Below are 16,477 nucleotides of genomic sequence, written 5' to 3'. Positions count from 1 at the left end.
TATACTCATATCTATACTAACTATAGAGTTTAGTATCACAATAGCCTTTGGTATTATGTCTGTCCAAAAAATCATCCAAGCCATTCTTAAAGGCATTAACTGAATCAGCCATCACAACATCACCCGGCAGTGCATTCCACAACCTCACTGACCTGACTGTGAAGAACCCCCTACGTTGCTTCAAATGAAAGATCTTTTCTTCTAGTCTGAAGGGAAAAAAGGGAAAAAGCTCCCCTGCTATTTGTCTATAATGTCCTCTAATGTACCTGTAAAGTGTAATCATGTCCCCTCGCAAGCGCCTTTTTTCTAGAGAAAACAACCCCAACCTTCATCTACCCTCATAATTTAAGTCTTCCATCCCTCTAACCAGTTTAGTTGGGCTTAGTCTCTGCACTCTCTCCAGCTCATTTATATCCCTCTTAAGGACTGGAGTCCAAAACTGCACTGCATACTCCAGATGAGGCCTCACCAGGGACCTATAAAGAGGCATAATTATGTTTTCATCTCTTGAGTTAATGCCCTTTTTTATGCAAGACAGAACTTTATTTGCTTTAGTGGCCACGGAATGACACTGCCCAGAATTAGACAACGTGTTATCTACAAAAACCCGTAGATCTTTCTAATTTAAGGAAATTCCCAACACACTGCCATTTAGTGTATAACTTGCATTTATATTATTTTTGCCAAAGTGCATAACCTGCATTTATCAACATTGAACCTCATTTTCCAGTTTCCTGCCCAGTTTCCCAACTTAGACAAATCACTCTGCAAAGTGGCAGCATCCTGCATGGAACCTATAGTTCTGCACAATTTAGTATCATCTGCAAAAATAGAAACAGTATTTTCAATGTCCACCTCCAGGTCATTAATAAACAAGTTGAAAAGCAAGGGACCTAGTACAGAGCCCTGCGGTACTCCACTAACAACACTGGTCCAATTAGAAAATGTTCCATTTACCACCACTCTTTGTAGTCTACTTTTTAGCCAGTTCTCTATCCAGGTACAAATACTATGTTCCAGGCCAACATTCCTTAATTTAACCAGTAACCTTCTGTGTGGAACTGTATCAAATGCTTTAGCAAAGTCTAAGTAAATCACATCCACTGCCATCCCAGAATCGAGGTTCCTGCTTACCTACTCATAAAAAAAACGAAGTTAGTCTGGCAAGATCTATTATGCATAAAACCATACTGGCACAAACTCATAGTATTATGATTTGCAATAATATTAATGTGCCAAATGCATATTCCATAACTGAATATTCCTTAGATTACACTTAGGGAAATGCAGTGTCTAAAAGAATCTTTGCCCTTGCTTCCCACAGTGACAATAATATAATAATCACACTGTGTCCAAAGACCATAATTTAGTGTGTCCCAGAAAGAACATTAGTGATGTTTCCTTCCAGTAGAGAATAAAACACATGAAATTGCTTTGCAAAATTGTGTTTATCTTTCTTCCTACAGAACACTGTGATTTGGCAAAGGGCAGTTAGTAACATCTGTAATTACACCTCCTCATACTATACACATTTATGCTAGGCCATTTTTCCTTCTTTCAGTACTTATCGTGACCTTTTCATATGATTTGAAACAAATCTCACCCTTCTTTGAAAAGACCTGTCTGGCAGATTGTGCTTTCAATTAGGTAAACTAGATGCAGTATATTGCACCTAAAGTCTCATGTACAGCAAGTGCAAGTACACTCAAATGGATGTCAATGACACAAAAGGAACTTGTGTCCAAACAGGCACCTTGCACCTACTTATATAGGGGAATGTAATAAAAGTGGCAAAGAGCAAAACAATTCACACCAATAAGAATAAAAATCCACAACTTGCAATGTAATATTGTACCTTAAATTGTTATTACATTGCGAATTTTAATTGCGCATTGCGAATTTTTATTGGGCACTCTTAAGTGCTTGAAGGTAATCTTTTGGAGCAAACATAACGTAAAAAGTTTTATTACATTGACTGCGCATTGGCACAAATCTATAAAATTCGCAAACGGTCTTCCACTGTTGGAAGTGGTCGATAAACAGTTTCCGGGTTCGCAAAAGCTATATTAAATTTACGCAAAGCAAAAAAAATTTCGCATTGCAAATAGTTTTTCTGTTACCGACTTTTATTACATTCCCCCATAAGTGTCATTGTTTGCATCAAGTCTACTTTGATGAAACATGTGCAAGAGGGTCCATTGATGAAGGGGAACCCTGGAGCTTCCGCCATCTGAATTATGAATATTTTCACAATAATATACTTTTTAGTGGTATGTGCCACTGGGTAATCCTAAACAGAAAATTGCCAATTAAAGAACTAATGGTTGCCCTTTGGGAACATACAGTTAATGGCACACAAAAACAAAGCCAACAAACCATACGTTAGGTGACAAGATCTATTTTACAGACAAAGTTCTGTCTTTTGCTCCCACACTTCTTCCTGTTACAGTTAGAGCTGCAGTTTTTCTGGTCAGGTGATCTCTGAGGCAGCACACAGACCACCACAAAATGATGGTTTAAGGCAAAAGATGTAAAAGGACAATATTTACTTAAATATAAATTCAAGTTTGGTAAGATTCCTTAATATGATATAATCTGTTATAATCTGTTGCTTAAAGGAGAAGGAAAGCTACCACAACAATGTAAGCTAGAACGCTATATTTATTCTGTAGAGAGCTTTACCATACCTTAGTAAACAGCTCTAGAAGCTCTCTTGGTTAGTTTAGGATAGCAGCTGCCATATTAGCTTGGCATGACATCACTTCATATCTGAGTCTCTCATAGCTCTAGGCTCAAATTACAGCAGGGAGGGAGGAGGGTTTGTATTTTGGGACAAATATTCAGATAAGAAAGAAGGTGTCACTGCTCACGTATGCTTTAATGCACTGAACCATCATCCTGTAGCCAAACATATATACCCAATGTCAACCTTGAACATTTTACCCCAATAAGTAACTAAATCCAATGACAAATATAATCAAGCAGAAGACACCTAGGACATATGTCTGTACCCGGTCTCCTACCAAGACGAATGACACAGACTCACCATAATGGGCCAATATCTGTCTATCTCATTTAAGGCATATTTTCCCACCTGAAAAACAAAGGAAAAACAATATGAAATAAAAAAAAATAGCTTTAGTTTAATTTGAACATTTTTTTTTACATTTTGTAAAGAGTCAGTAACACTGAATGCAAATGCTTTAAGTGCATTTATCCTTCTGTCCAGTATTGAAAGGAAAACTTTTGGGAAGGACTGCTCCTGTTTTGCATAAGAACATTTTCATATACTTGTAGAGAGCCACAGATGATATTTGTCTGAAATTTAATATTTTATTACTGAATCTACAATATTCTATTGACCTTGTTAAAGTATAGGACAACAGCCCATTTTATTGAAATGTAAATGAAGCCCATACATTTTTTGGTGTTTCATGCCCTTTGATACTTTTTAGTTATTATTTATAAGAAAGTTAATGTTCTCATATATTTTTTTTACTGATAGCAGGACGGTACACATTTCAGTATACATTGCAGCATTTAATGGAAGCACTTGGAAATGGAAGTAGGATACGTGCTGTTCAACTAACTAATAGCAGCTAAAGGGACTTGGTAAAATGATACAAGTACTCCGGTGGCAAATTAATGGAGAAGACCCCCAATACATATGTATTAAAGCAGTTTGTGTGCACAGTATTTTAAGGGTATTCAGTTGCAATCTCTTAGCCTGATGAAGGGAGGCATCTGCCAAAACTCTGTGCATGACAAATACTTCTCTACTAATGGAGTATATTTCTGAACACAGATTGCAGACTGCAGAGTGTGATTAAAAGTGGTTCACCTTTCAGGTAACTTTTATTATGTTATAGAACGGCCAATTCTAAGCAACTTTTCATTATTTATTTTTTTATAGTTTAATAGTTATTTGCCTTTTTCTTTTGACTCTTTGCAGCTTTCAAATGGGCGTCTCCCTTCTAAAAAACAGAAACAAAGAGAGAGATCTATGCAATACAATTTCACTCTAAGAACCTGTGAAGGTTGATTCATTTATTTAAAAGGGCAGCAAATCAATGCTTAACAATTTCCAGTGCCAACGGAAAGTCAATAACTGACAGTTAGGGGCACATTTACTAAGGGTCGAATTTAGAAGTGGCAAAACTTTGAAATTCGACCATTGAATTGTAGAAATTCGATAGTCGAAATTTTTTTTTGAGTGAATTTAGCCATTTTCGATCTAATTCAAATCGTTTTCGATTCGAACGATTTAATCAATCGTTCGAACGATTTTCCCAAAAAAACTTTGACTTCTAAAAACTTAGCCAAATACTGGCTATAGGTTCTAGGAGGTCCCCATAAGCTAACATAGCAATTCGGGTCGAAGTTTTTTAAAGAGACAATACTTCGATTTTCGAATGGTCGAAAGTTTTTTCAATTCTAATCGAATTTCGGTCTATTCGATGGTCGAAGTACCCAAAATCTACTTCAAAGTTTTTTAATTAGAAAATTCACTTTGAATTCACTTCGACCCTTAGTAAATGTGCCCCTTAGTATGTAATTATGTCACTGAATTATGAACACACCTTGTTTATTACAGATTTTTTTTTTATAAAATAGAATATGCTTCCTATATCTGTTATGTTTATGGTCAGTACCAAGTACAGGTATGGTGGCTAATAAAAGGGCAGCCAAGTTTGTGAGTTTTACTTTTGAAAGTTGCAGGTAAAACTTAGTCCCTTTAAAATGTATAATGAAGCAATAAAATTCTTAATGAATCAGATGAAAATTAAGCGTAGGACTGGCCAGATATGGGATGACTTTGACGTAGTTGGCCAGCTTAAATATATTGCAATATATGGACAAACAATCCCTGTGTTGTTTAAAGGGTAAGGCATTTTTTAGTAGCAGTATGCACAAAATGTCTCTGTCTTAAATATATTGATAATGGGTTGAGTGCAGAGGACTCTTGTATTTGTCTATATGTATTTTGTGGTCACAGCCTCATTGCACCCCGACCTAATGGTTTTAAAATTAGTGTTGAGCACGACTTTCCCTTGTTTGTTAAAGTACAGGTATGGGACCTGTTATCCAGAATTCTCAGGACTTGGGGTTTTCTGGATAATAGATCTTTCTGTTATTTGGATCTTCATACCTTAAGTCTACTAGAAAATAATTTAAACATTAAATAAACCCACTAGGCTGGTTTTTCCTGCAATAAGGATTAATTACATTTTAGTTTGGATTAAGTACAAGGTGTTTACTGGATTATTTGGATAAAATGGAGTCTAAGGAAGACAACCTTCCCTAATTTGGAGCTTTCTGGATAATGGATCCCATACCTGTACAATAAAATTTTCTGAATTGTTTGCTAGTCTTCATTGATGAATATAATGACAATCATAATCACAGTGTGGCTGGTACAGTTGGTTTGTATAACAGATAGGGATGAACCGAATCCAGGATTCGGTTCGGGATTCGGCCAGGATTCTGCCTTTTTCAGAATAATTTGCATTCGCCCGAATCCTTCTGCACGGCCGAACCGAATCCGAAATCTAATTTGCATATGCAAATTAGGGCGTGGATGGAAATCACATGACTTTTTGGTCACAAAACAAGGAAGTAAATTTGCATATGCAAATTAGAATTCAGATTCGGTTTGGTATTCGGCGAAGGATTCGGGGGTTCGGCCGAATGCAAAATAGTGGATTCGGTGCATCCCTAATAACAGCCACAAAAGACAAACTTTAGACAATCACATAATGTAACTGTTATTTTATATTTGGGGGGTGGGTTTTCCCTGTAAAACAGTCACAAATAAAATGGAATCCTGTTTGTCTCAGGAGAACTCTTTTCTACACTATATAAACTGAACTATTGCTATAATGCACACTTAAAATATGATACATTAATTAGGTTTTCTGTGAGCTATAACCTTGAAGGAATAAAATAGAGGGGGAAAAAGTTTTAAATAATTTATTTTTCAGTAAAAATAGAGTAAAGCAAAGTAGGGTTGCATGCTATAATTTTGAATGACAACCTGAAATCTACCAGAGTAAGTGTTTCAAGCCTACACTTGCAGAAATGTCTTGTGCAACACTCTTCTCAGTTAGCGTTAAAAATAGCAAAATGCAGTTTAAGGCGAAAGAACTAACTTGGATCTAAACAGTAAAGGAATTCATTCTGCAGAACAGGAACATCAGGTAGATGCAATCATTGGTTCCCATTCCTGGTCAAAGACCTTAAGGAAATCAAATGAATTTAGTAATCAAATGTTTTTTTAATGCAAATAAAGATATTGCAAATATTTCTTATAGATATTTAACGGTTCTTTAATGTAGCCGGGTGTCATTTTTTTTCAGTTAATATTTGCTGTGAGCTACTACAGCTGAAGCAAACCATCTGTCATCACAAGCCTATCTGACAGGGCAGAAGTATTCCCTGGTTTCAATACTAGGCCTCCCTGGTAAAGTGAAAGAGATGTGTTAGTCATTCCTGTATGTAAATGTTTCTTTTAAAACCTCCTAACAAAATTCAGCAGGAAGGTGTTAAGGAAAGAAGGTTTCTTTGATGTCTGAGTTTCTCTCTCCATGTAAACCAACATTATGCCTAATGGGAGGAGGACACAAAGTCATGAACGACTAATTCCCAATTTACTACATTACATTCTTAAAGAACATGAAATAGATATCTATCTAATTTATCTAATATATCAATCATCTGTCTATCATCTATTATCTATCTATCTATCATCTATCTATCTATCTATCTATCTATCTCTTTATCTATCAATCATCTATCTACAATATCTTCTATCTACAATATCTACAGTATCTATCTATCTATCTATCTATCTATCTATCTATCTATCTATCTATCTATCTATCTATCTATTGGGGGTGGGTCTGAAAGTGAGCTCTGTCCGGGAAGTAGGAGATGAGAAAAAAAACACCAAAAAGACTATTGGTGCAATATTTACTTAACAAATATTCAGATGGACAGTCAACTGATCTGTTCTGTTTAAGAAGAATTATGTAGAATTTTATTATGTATATGGAATTATAGAAAAAACTACCTGGCTTATGGGGAAACACTGCTGTGAGTGTCACTAGGGTAGAGAATAGAAAGGAATAAATGTATATTGAAAAGTTGCTTACAATTACTGTTTTTTTCATTAGGCAAATTGTCAGATTTGTGTTGATATCCCACTGTAAAGGGATAATGCCATCCCAAATGTTCAGTATTTATATAGTACCATTTCATTGAGATGTTCTTAAATTGGCATATTTTCTCCAATTAAATAGTCTTTACTCTGCTAATTAAAAACTACTAATCCTGCCTGAGTTAAAGATGGGGTTTGAGATATCAGACCACTGTGGTCTGAATGGCCTGTTATAGCTAGAAACGTTGCCATAAAGCATGTCACAGTGGCTGCTTGTTAAGAAAAAACAAGTGACCATTTGATTACACTTCTTTATGAAAGTGCAAAAGTGACTATCATTTTTCCGAATGTAATTTTTTCTTTTCTAAAATGCTCCACTTTACTAAACTATTACACTTTGTTTTTGAGGCCGCAAAATAAACGTTATTTTTAATTGATCGTAGGCCATTCTTGAATTGATTTTTACATATTCATATATTGTAGGGCTCATCTGGAGTATGAAGTGCAATTTTGGACTCCAGTCCTTAGGAGGGATATAAATGAGCTGGAGAGAGTGCAGAGACTAAGTGTAACTAAACTGGTTAGAGGGACGGAAGACTTAAATTATGAGGATAGACTGTCAAGGATGGGTTTGTTTTCTCTGGGATAATAAAAAGAAGCTTGAGAGGGGACATGATTGCACATTACAAGTACATTAGAGGACATTATAGACAAATAGCAGGGGACCTTTTTACCCATAAAGTGGATCACCGTACCAGAGGCCTCCCCTTCAGACTAGAAGAAAAGAACTTTCATTTGAAGCAACGTAGGAGGTTCTTCACAGTCAGGTCAGTGAGGTTGTGGAATGCACTGCCGGGTGATGTTGTGATGGCTGATTCAGTTAATGCCTTTAAGAATGGCTTGGATGATTTCTTGGACAGATATAATATCAAAGGCTATTGTGATACTAAGGTCTATAGTTAGTATAGGTATGGGTATATAGAATTTATGTGAAAGTAGAGAGGGCTTTGTGTATGGATGCTGGGTTTTCATTTGGAGGGTTTGAACTTGATGGACTTTGTCTTTTTTCAACCCAATTTAACTATGATTTAACTATGTAGCTATCACTTACACACAATAACATTACAAGTAACAATGTTGAAGAATGAAGGGATATAACACAGCTCGCTTCCTTTAGGGTCAGTAAAGTTATCTTCATTTGAGAGCTTAATTGCTTCAAGCACTTCTCCCTCCCTCTTTGATGGTGACAAAAATGAATATGAGCTAAAAGGAAACTCTTAGGGAAAGACTATATTTATTTCTCACATATTACCAAAAGACTGCAGTAGATATAATCCTCAGACAGCCTGAGAAAAGTCAGACTGGGTTCGGGACGCACATGCATAAATTGACATTGCTTTAAGCGACTGAATCTGGATTGACTTTTTTAAAAAAAGGACTGCTGTCTATTCTTATAGTTCTGGGTCTCCGTGTCCCTGATGATTTCATGGCTTGCTTCATTTTTTAACCCTATCTCAAAGTATAGAATACATCTGTGTGTTATGAAAGCTGATGAGATTTTTGACAAAGAACATTACTTGGCCCGGGTTCAGCTATGCATTAGTACAATCAAGGGAAACGGCAAACAATACAAACTGGGGAATATATTACTTCACAAGTGGAAGTCGGTCGGTTTAGAAGTAGTTTTAGCGTAGGACAAAGAGGGCATCTACCCAGGTCCCTCAGTATCAAAGGGTCATGTTCGAAAGACTGGAATGTATGCAGACTGTGCATTACACATATTTAATTACATAACGATATATTTGATCCACATATATTCAAAATATTCAGTCTACATCACTCCAGCTTGCGAGCATAATCCAGTGTAACTATTTTCAGTACAGTTTGTGCTGCTGAAGTTCAATCTTTCTTAGTGGTAATCAATAGCATTCAATAGTCATAATTAACAATAAAATTGTTGTAGCTGTGACTCAGAAACCAGATATACCTGCTAAATCTGGAGCTTGTATCATTACACTGAAATGAAACAGATCTGAAATAAATCCGTTCCCATTAAATGGCAACTGAATAAACATTGTTCCTCGCCCCTATCCTATGTCATCTTTGCACTCATAGGGGCCGATTCACTAACTTCGAGTACAGGATTCGAAGGTAAAAAACTTATACTGAGGACTGCTCAGAGACCAGATTAGGATCACCATCAGCAATAAAGATATATATATATGTATATATATATATATATATATGTATATATATATATATATATATATATATATATATATATATATATATATATATATATATATATATATATATTCCAAAAAATAAAACCACACTGCTAGGTCTTGAAATAGTGAAAATAGTGGAAAATTTATTTCAACATTTCGGCACACTGACTCGGGCCATCTTCAGAAAGTCTTCCTGAAGATGGCCTGAGTCAGTGTGCCGAAACGTTGAAATAAACTTTCCACTATTTTCACTATTTCAAGACCTTGAAGTGCGGTTTTATTTTTTGGATTATTACACTATGCTATAACCAGCACCCAGGCAGTTGCTTGTATCGCGAGTGCACCACTATAGACACTCTCTCTCTCTCTCTCTTTCGCTCTCTCTATATATATATAGAGTGAAAAAGGATTGCGGCACTCACAGGGTTTTAGTGAAAAAACAAAAAACGTTTTATTATTAAGCCTCAACGTTTCGATCCCCCACAGGGATCTTCGTCAGGAGAAAAAACAAACAAACATCGTTGAGGCTTAATAATAAAACATTTTTTGTTTTTTCACTAAAACCCTGTGAGTGCTGCAATCCTTTTTCACTGCTTATTTCCCATGCTGGCACCCAGGTATTAATTTTGTCTACGGAGTGCACCATTCTATTGGTTTTATATATATATATATATATATATATATATATATATATATATATATATATATATATATATATATATATATATATATTTATTTAAATGACTGGCTGTAAAAAAACTTCAATTAAAATATGCCAGAGCACAATAAACTGATTTTGGTGTCTGATGAACAATACATCACAAATGTACTATAAGTCCAAATCCAACATGTTCTGCAAAATAAGACAAAATAATAAGACACTTACATCAGTGAACAGTGTATCTCTAACAGACACTTTTAGATTGTAAGCTTCACTGGAGCAGGGACTGATGCGAATGATGTATAATCTTTGTAAAGTACTGTGGAATATGCCAGAATTACTGTATTTAAATAAAGAATAAAAATGAGCCTTTGAATTTCACTAGAAAATCGTTAAATTCTGTTATAGTCTGCCCTAAAATGATAAAATAACAAAGCTCATCAAGCATTTATTCAAGGAAGCAGCGAGCACCCCAAGTCTCCACAAATACAGTATATTACCTGTCATCTCTACCACAAAAAGCTTTGCATGGAACTAATGTTATAACCTGCATTCTCCATAGTCTCTCCAGTAGTCAATTAGGGTTAGATCAGACTGCCAGACTCTTCTGTACTTCTTCGCTTCCTTCAATCCCATGATATGTTAGAATGTAGGTGTTTCTTCTGATTATCTTACTTGCAAATATTCCCTCCATTGCCTGAGTGGAAACATACTAATCAGAACCCAGAAACTTCAGGAAACAAAGGTCAGGAGTTTAGCATTGCATGGCATTCTATTCCCATAAACTCTAGGGTATACAAATATAGATATTAAATAAAACAATCTATTGGTGCATATCTATAGTGATGCTTGTTATAAAGAGTGTAGACTTCAGTGAGAAGAATATTCTTGACTTTATCTATCTGAATCTACATTTTACTTGTTTGCTATAACCACAAGTCCTTAGGGTTATGTTGTAAATTATTGAAGGCAAATAATGATTTAATTTCTTTCATTTCGTGCTTAATAATAAATTTGCACTTGTATAGTATTAATGAAAATAAGGTTTGCTAATAAAATAAGGTTTGCCATTACTTTATCCTCCTTTGGCTACAGACATGAGACTTCGGGGGTTATTTATTAAAATCAAAATCTTTCCTCGATTTGACTTCATTTATTATTAAAAAAACATGATTCAATCGGATTGGGGAAAAACTCGAAAATCCGAATTGTACGATTTTTTTAGACGTTTTTCCCGAATCACTCAATTTTTTTGGCCTTTTTCCCAAAAAGTCAGAATTTTTCAGATTTTCTGACTTTTTCATCATTGGGGTATAATAAATCTCGAAAAATGTAACATCCAAGACATATGTAACTTTAAAATCGCAAAGTCTTTATTAAAAAATAACTTACCGATTTTCCGATTGCGCTCCTTTTCAGAAAAGCCGTCAGGATGTCGATCCATCTGCGGTGCTCGATTTCTCCTCCCTGCCTTCTATAGGAAATAAACATCGAGCGTTGCACGATGGATCATCGCCCTGTCGTCTTTTATGAAAAGGAGCGCAAGCGGAGAATCGGTAAGTTATTTTTTAATAAAGACTTTGTGATTTTAAAGTTATATATGTCTTGGTGGGGTTTTTTTTCATTCTATACAAACAATTTTTTTTAAAAAAGAATTGACATTACTAGTCCTTAATAAATAAATAATCCCCTTTGTGTAGAAAACATTTCAAATTTGAGCATTTGAATTTGACCCTAAAATGCTTACTAACCTACATGTTTGCTACAAAAATTTTACTGAAACAGAACAACTTAGAAAATCTAAAAGCAAAGCAGAAAATGTTATTATTGTGGTGAACAAAATGTGGCAAAACTAAGCTGTTCTTTGATGGTGAATTATTCAGCAATGGCATTTAGTTGCAAAAACCAATGGATTATAAGGGTAATGATGCTGCCGACAAAATATTGAAGAGTTTAGAAGGTTTTAGTAAAGAAAAAGTCTAGCTAAGGATTGTTTGTTTGTACAGACAGCGGGTAAAGGCAAAGGAATAAGACGAGTGCACACATATTGCTGATATTGAAACGCAATAGCATTTCAAAATAAATATCTTCCTTGCGATTAGAAAATATAACATTGCTACCATATGTCTATATTTTTTGCAGCAGCAGCAGGTCTGGAATATGTTTCCAGGAGTTTACTGGTAAGTATATAAATAGATCGAAAGATAGCTCAATTATAGAAAATAAACAATTATATTACTTAAGTTACTTGTTCATCTTAGAAAGCCCCAGTACAGGAGTTTTTGAACATTTCTTTATCAAGTGAATTAGAAGTGGCAGGTGTAGTGTTGGAAGCTTCTCCACCAGAGTAACCTGATAGAAAAATGCTCTATTAGCCTAAGGGTTTCATGTGAGTAAGTAGCTGTATGCCATTATTATGCACAATATTTTTTAGCCTTATGGGGGCAACTATCATACAAGCTTTGCTGAAAGGAGACTTACAAATTTTACATTAATATTTGGGTTCTCCCCTCACTCATGAAGACACTCAGGGGGTTATTTACTAAATTTACTAAAAAAAATTCTCATTATTTTATTAAAACAACTTTAACCAAACTCCCGTCCACAATTTTACCTTTTCTATCAATAAAACAATTACAAAAATTCACTGAGAGAAAAGACTCTATAAAAACCTACTAAAATCATGAAAAAATTGAAATGTGCGATTTTTAAGAATTTGACGCCCGAAAACTCAGATTTTTGTCAGATTATCGCCTGAAAACCACAATTTTTTCTGATTCTCATACAAAACCCAGCGCAGATCATGGTATCTTCCAGCTGTAAAAAGGACATCTGCCATTGACTTTTACATGACCTGGTTTGAGACAGGTTTGAGATGGAGTATTTAAAACTGGTGTTTTCCCTTTTAGAACTCCGACCAGAAAAATTAGGGCCTAAGTAAATAACCCCCTCAGTGTATGGCACTTACCTTTCTACATAAAAATAAAAGCATTCATTGAGTGGAAGAATTGGAGAGAATTGGAGAGAAGTACAGAGTTCTTGCTGCCTTCAGGCCAGTGATTGTCCAGAGCATTCCCCCTACTGGAAGAAGCACAGAAAAGTAAATATTTATAGACAGAAGAAAAAAAGAGAGGCAGAACATCAAACCAATATCCCCATTGCTTTAGCTTTCCCAGTCAGCAAGATAACCCTGCAAAGCTGCAGATTTTACATTTACAGGAGATCTAATAGATACCCAGACCTGCTTCTATGTGACTGATTTCCCCTAAATGCTCTCCTCGTGGATAGTGTTTCTTGCTCTGAACAAACAATACCTAACAAGGGTATAACTTACAGAGCCTGTAACACATTCAAATTGAAATAGACTGTAAAAAATTACAATCAATATTCAGGGCTTTTTAACTCGCATGGTTTAGGGAAATCATGATAACTTTATTGCAAGATTTATTTTTTTCTCCATGTACAGAAAACACTTCCAATTTTGGCAGCTCATACACTGAGGAATAAGAATATTAGCAAATTGCAAACCTGGAAAGTGTAAATGCTAACTAATTGCTTGACAAGCTAGATTTTTTATTATTCTTATTTTTATTACTCATCATTCATTTCTGATCTCTCCTATTCATCTTTAAATATGTCATTCAAACCACTGAATGGTCACTGGAGTAATTGGGACCCTAGCCGCTAGATAACAGTTTACAAATAACTAAGAGAGAGGCAGAAGAAAAAGATGCAAAACTTAAAATAAAAATAATATAATCTGTATCACACTATGGGGCCCATTTAATAACAATCAAATTTAGATTTTTCCCATGGATCTCGAAAAAATATGTGGTTTTCCTATATTTCTTAAAAGCTCTAAAAATTAGTGATGGACGAATTTGCGCCGTTTCGCTTTGCCGGAAAATTTGCGAATTTCGCGTGAAATTCACGAAACAGCGAAAAATTCGCAAAATGGCGCCGGCGTCTCTTTTTTGACACCGGCGTCTGTTTCGCAAATTTATTCAATGGCAGCGAATCGCGCAAATTCGCCGCAAATTCGCGCCAGGCCAATAAATTCGCCCATCACTACTAAAAATGTGAGATTTATTAAAGGGATATTGTCATGGGAAAACGTGTTTTTTGTACAGTGCATCAGTTAATAGTGCAGCTCCAGCAGACTTCTTATAATGTTCGGTATCCCAAACCCAGAACTAACTGCCTATAGCAGCCACCTTTGACTTTGGGGGGAGCACTCCGCTACTTAGGTTCCAACAGGTCTAATTGGGGGAGAACTAGGGGAGAGAATTCTGGGTGAGTACGGGAACCGAACATGTACGGATAGGATGGGGGAGCAGTTAGCAGAGTCAATGAACTGGCCGGGTCCAACCAAACTGGCAATGCAGTACAAAAACGAGTAACAAGAGCAAGGTCGGGGTCACAGACCAAGGTCATAAACGGAGAGAACAGCCGCAAACAGAATCAGAGTGGTCAAAAACAGGCAGGGGTCAGTTCAGGCAGCATGATGGCGGGGTCAGGGACAGGCAAGGATCATGCACAGGAATACACTCAGGAAAAGACTTAGAAGGTACCCAGGAACTCGATAGGAACCTTTACGTTGAGCAATGCACATAGGGCAAGAAGCCCTTCAAATATTTAAACTTCGGGCCAATGCGCGATGATGTCAGACTCGAATGTGCGTAAACCACGGAAGAGCTGACCTCGCATTCATCTAAGAAAAAAAAAATCTTAAAAATCTGAGTATTTTCTGAATCTGCACAGCTTTTTTCCCCTTATTTATCAACACATTTTTCCCAGAATTTCTTGTGCTGGAAAAAACTCGAAAAGATCGTGAAAAAACAAATCGTATGATTTTTTCAGGTTTTTCACTCTAAAACCACAAAATCCTTGGATTATTGCATGAGTCTTCTGGACTTCTCCCATTGACTTCTGCATGAATTCAGCATGTCTGAGTTGGAGTACTTTTGTATTTTGACTTTTAACACTATGCAAGTTTTATAAATAATGTGATCTGTTATCCAGAAACCTGTCATACAGAAAGCTCCTAATTGCAGGAAGGCAGTTTTCCATAGATTCCCTTTTTCTTTGTAATAATAAAACAATACCTTGTACTTGGTCCAAACTAAGATATAATTAATCCTTATTGTATTCAATCAAGGTTTTTAGATTTCTATTTTTTAATAAACAGACATTGTGGTTTTTTAAATTGTGAGTTTATTCGAAGTAGAAAAAAACAAATTCAATTTTTGATAAATAAGCCCATTAAAAAGGTATTTACATATGTGAATAAGATTAGCCGATCGCTTTACTGAAATCAACATGTTACTGTAATAGATGCACTATTCATCAGTAAGGCCAAACCCCCAAATGTTTGATGAGGTAGCATGTAATGAAATGGTTTATAATAAGGAGTTGCTGACCTGTGCACAGTTAGGAAAGTATTTTTATCAAAGGGGAAAAGTGTTCCAGTTCTTTCCACTTCTATCACTGGGCTTATTTATCAAAGGGGTGAATTATGCAATGCTGAAAAAACACAATGACCCCTTTGCAGCTCTAGCAGCTAATATGAACATGAACACAGATTTAGATGACATTAGATGGCATTATTAATGCCCACCGCAATCTGGTTTTGGCACTTAGTAATAACTTGGCCGTCAAATCAGTTTTCCTGACAAGATTGGCAGTCTATAAGGCCATGTATGGGACAAAGATGATTGCTTTCCCCCCCAAAAAAACTGCTAGGATTGGGTGGAAAACAACATGGGTATGTTCTCCTCTGCCATTTTCTCTGCCAAGGCCATTAGACTAATGGCTGAATGTTCTTATTTGTCACACTTAGGGGAAAACTTCCAGTCATTTGACAATGAGATCCATCTGCTTAACATTTGTTCCTACAGGGGTGATGCAGTTCTGAAATGACACGCCTGCTTGCTATGTTATACTGTCTAGCATTCTATTGTAATGCAAAATGCAGGTAGAAAAACGTTTATGGGAGAATCACTCTGTATATAAGTATTACCTATAGAACACTGTGACTCAGAGCTCCCTCATGAGCCCATAAATGAATTAAAATGGTTTGTGGGTCAGTCCTTTTTTTTTGAATAATCAATCACACCAGTGGCTAAACTGTTAAATCAGTCATTTTAACTCAAATGATACAGGTCATTAAGAGGGGGTGAATTTTACGCCTTCCTATGTTTTTCTAAAGCAGCTCGAGGAGGGGGGGAAGCTGACTTTTTCAACTGTTCAAAATTGATACATTAAGTTGATACATTTGTTGTTTTTGTTTCATTAAAGGAGACATGTTGTGTCAAAAACAAGAACATACCAGTGCATTTTATTCTTTTAGATATAGAAGAAATGTGATTGAAAAAGTTGTTTCTGGTTACTTTATTGAAAATTTCTGCAAAATGCCTACTAGCCTTGCCCATC

General features: G+C 35.8%; 1 long non-coding RNA gene across 4 annotated transcripts in view; it reads right to left on the bottom strand.

The window, feature by feature from the left end:
• LOC108707235 overlaps positions 1-16,477 on the bottom strand; it is a 46,997-nt gene that overhangs the window by 18,303 nt on the left and 12,217 nt on the right. For 2 of the 4 annotated variants that reach the window (XR_005965095.1, XR_005965093.1), the window contains exons 2-4: positions 13,014-13,126; positions 10,546-10,742; positions 3,047-3,094 (exon numbers count right to left, since the gene is read on the bottom strand). This is a non-coding gene — a long non-coding RNA (uncharacterized LOC108707235). The remainder of the gene's footprint in view (positions 1-3,046; positions 3,095-10,545; positions 10,743-13,013; positions 13,127-16,477) is intronic. The other 2 variants (XR_001934252.2, XR_005965094.1) reach the window with 1 other exon arrangement.

The sequence above is a fragment of the Xenopus laevis genome, chromosome 1S (assembly GCF_017654675.1).
Source record: "Xenopus laevis strain J_2021 chromosome 1S, Xenopus_laevis_v10.1, whole genome shotgun sequence".
NCBI classification, from domain to species: domain Eukaryota; kingdom Metazoa; phylum Chordata; class Amphibia; order Anura; family Pipidae; genus Xenopus; species Xenopus laevis.
The sequence above is the reverse complement of the archived record's forward strand: the minus strand, read 5'-3'. Positions and strand labels throughout refer to the sequence as shown.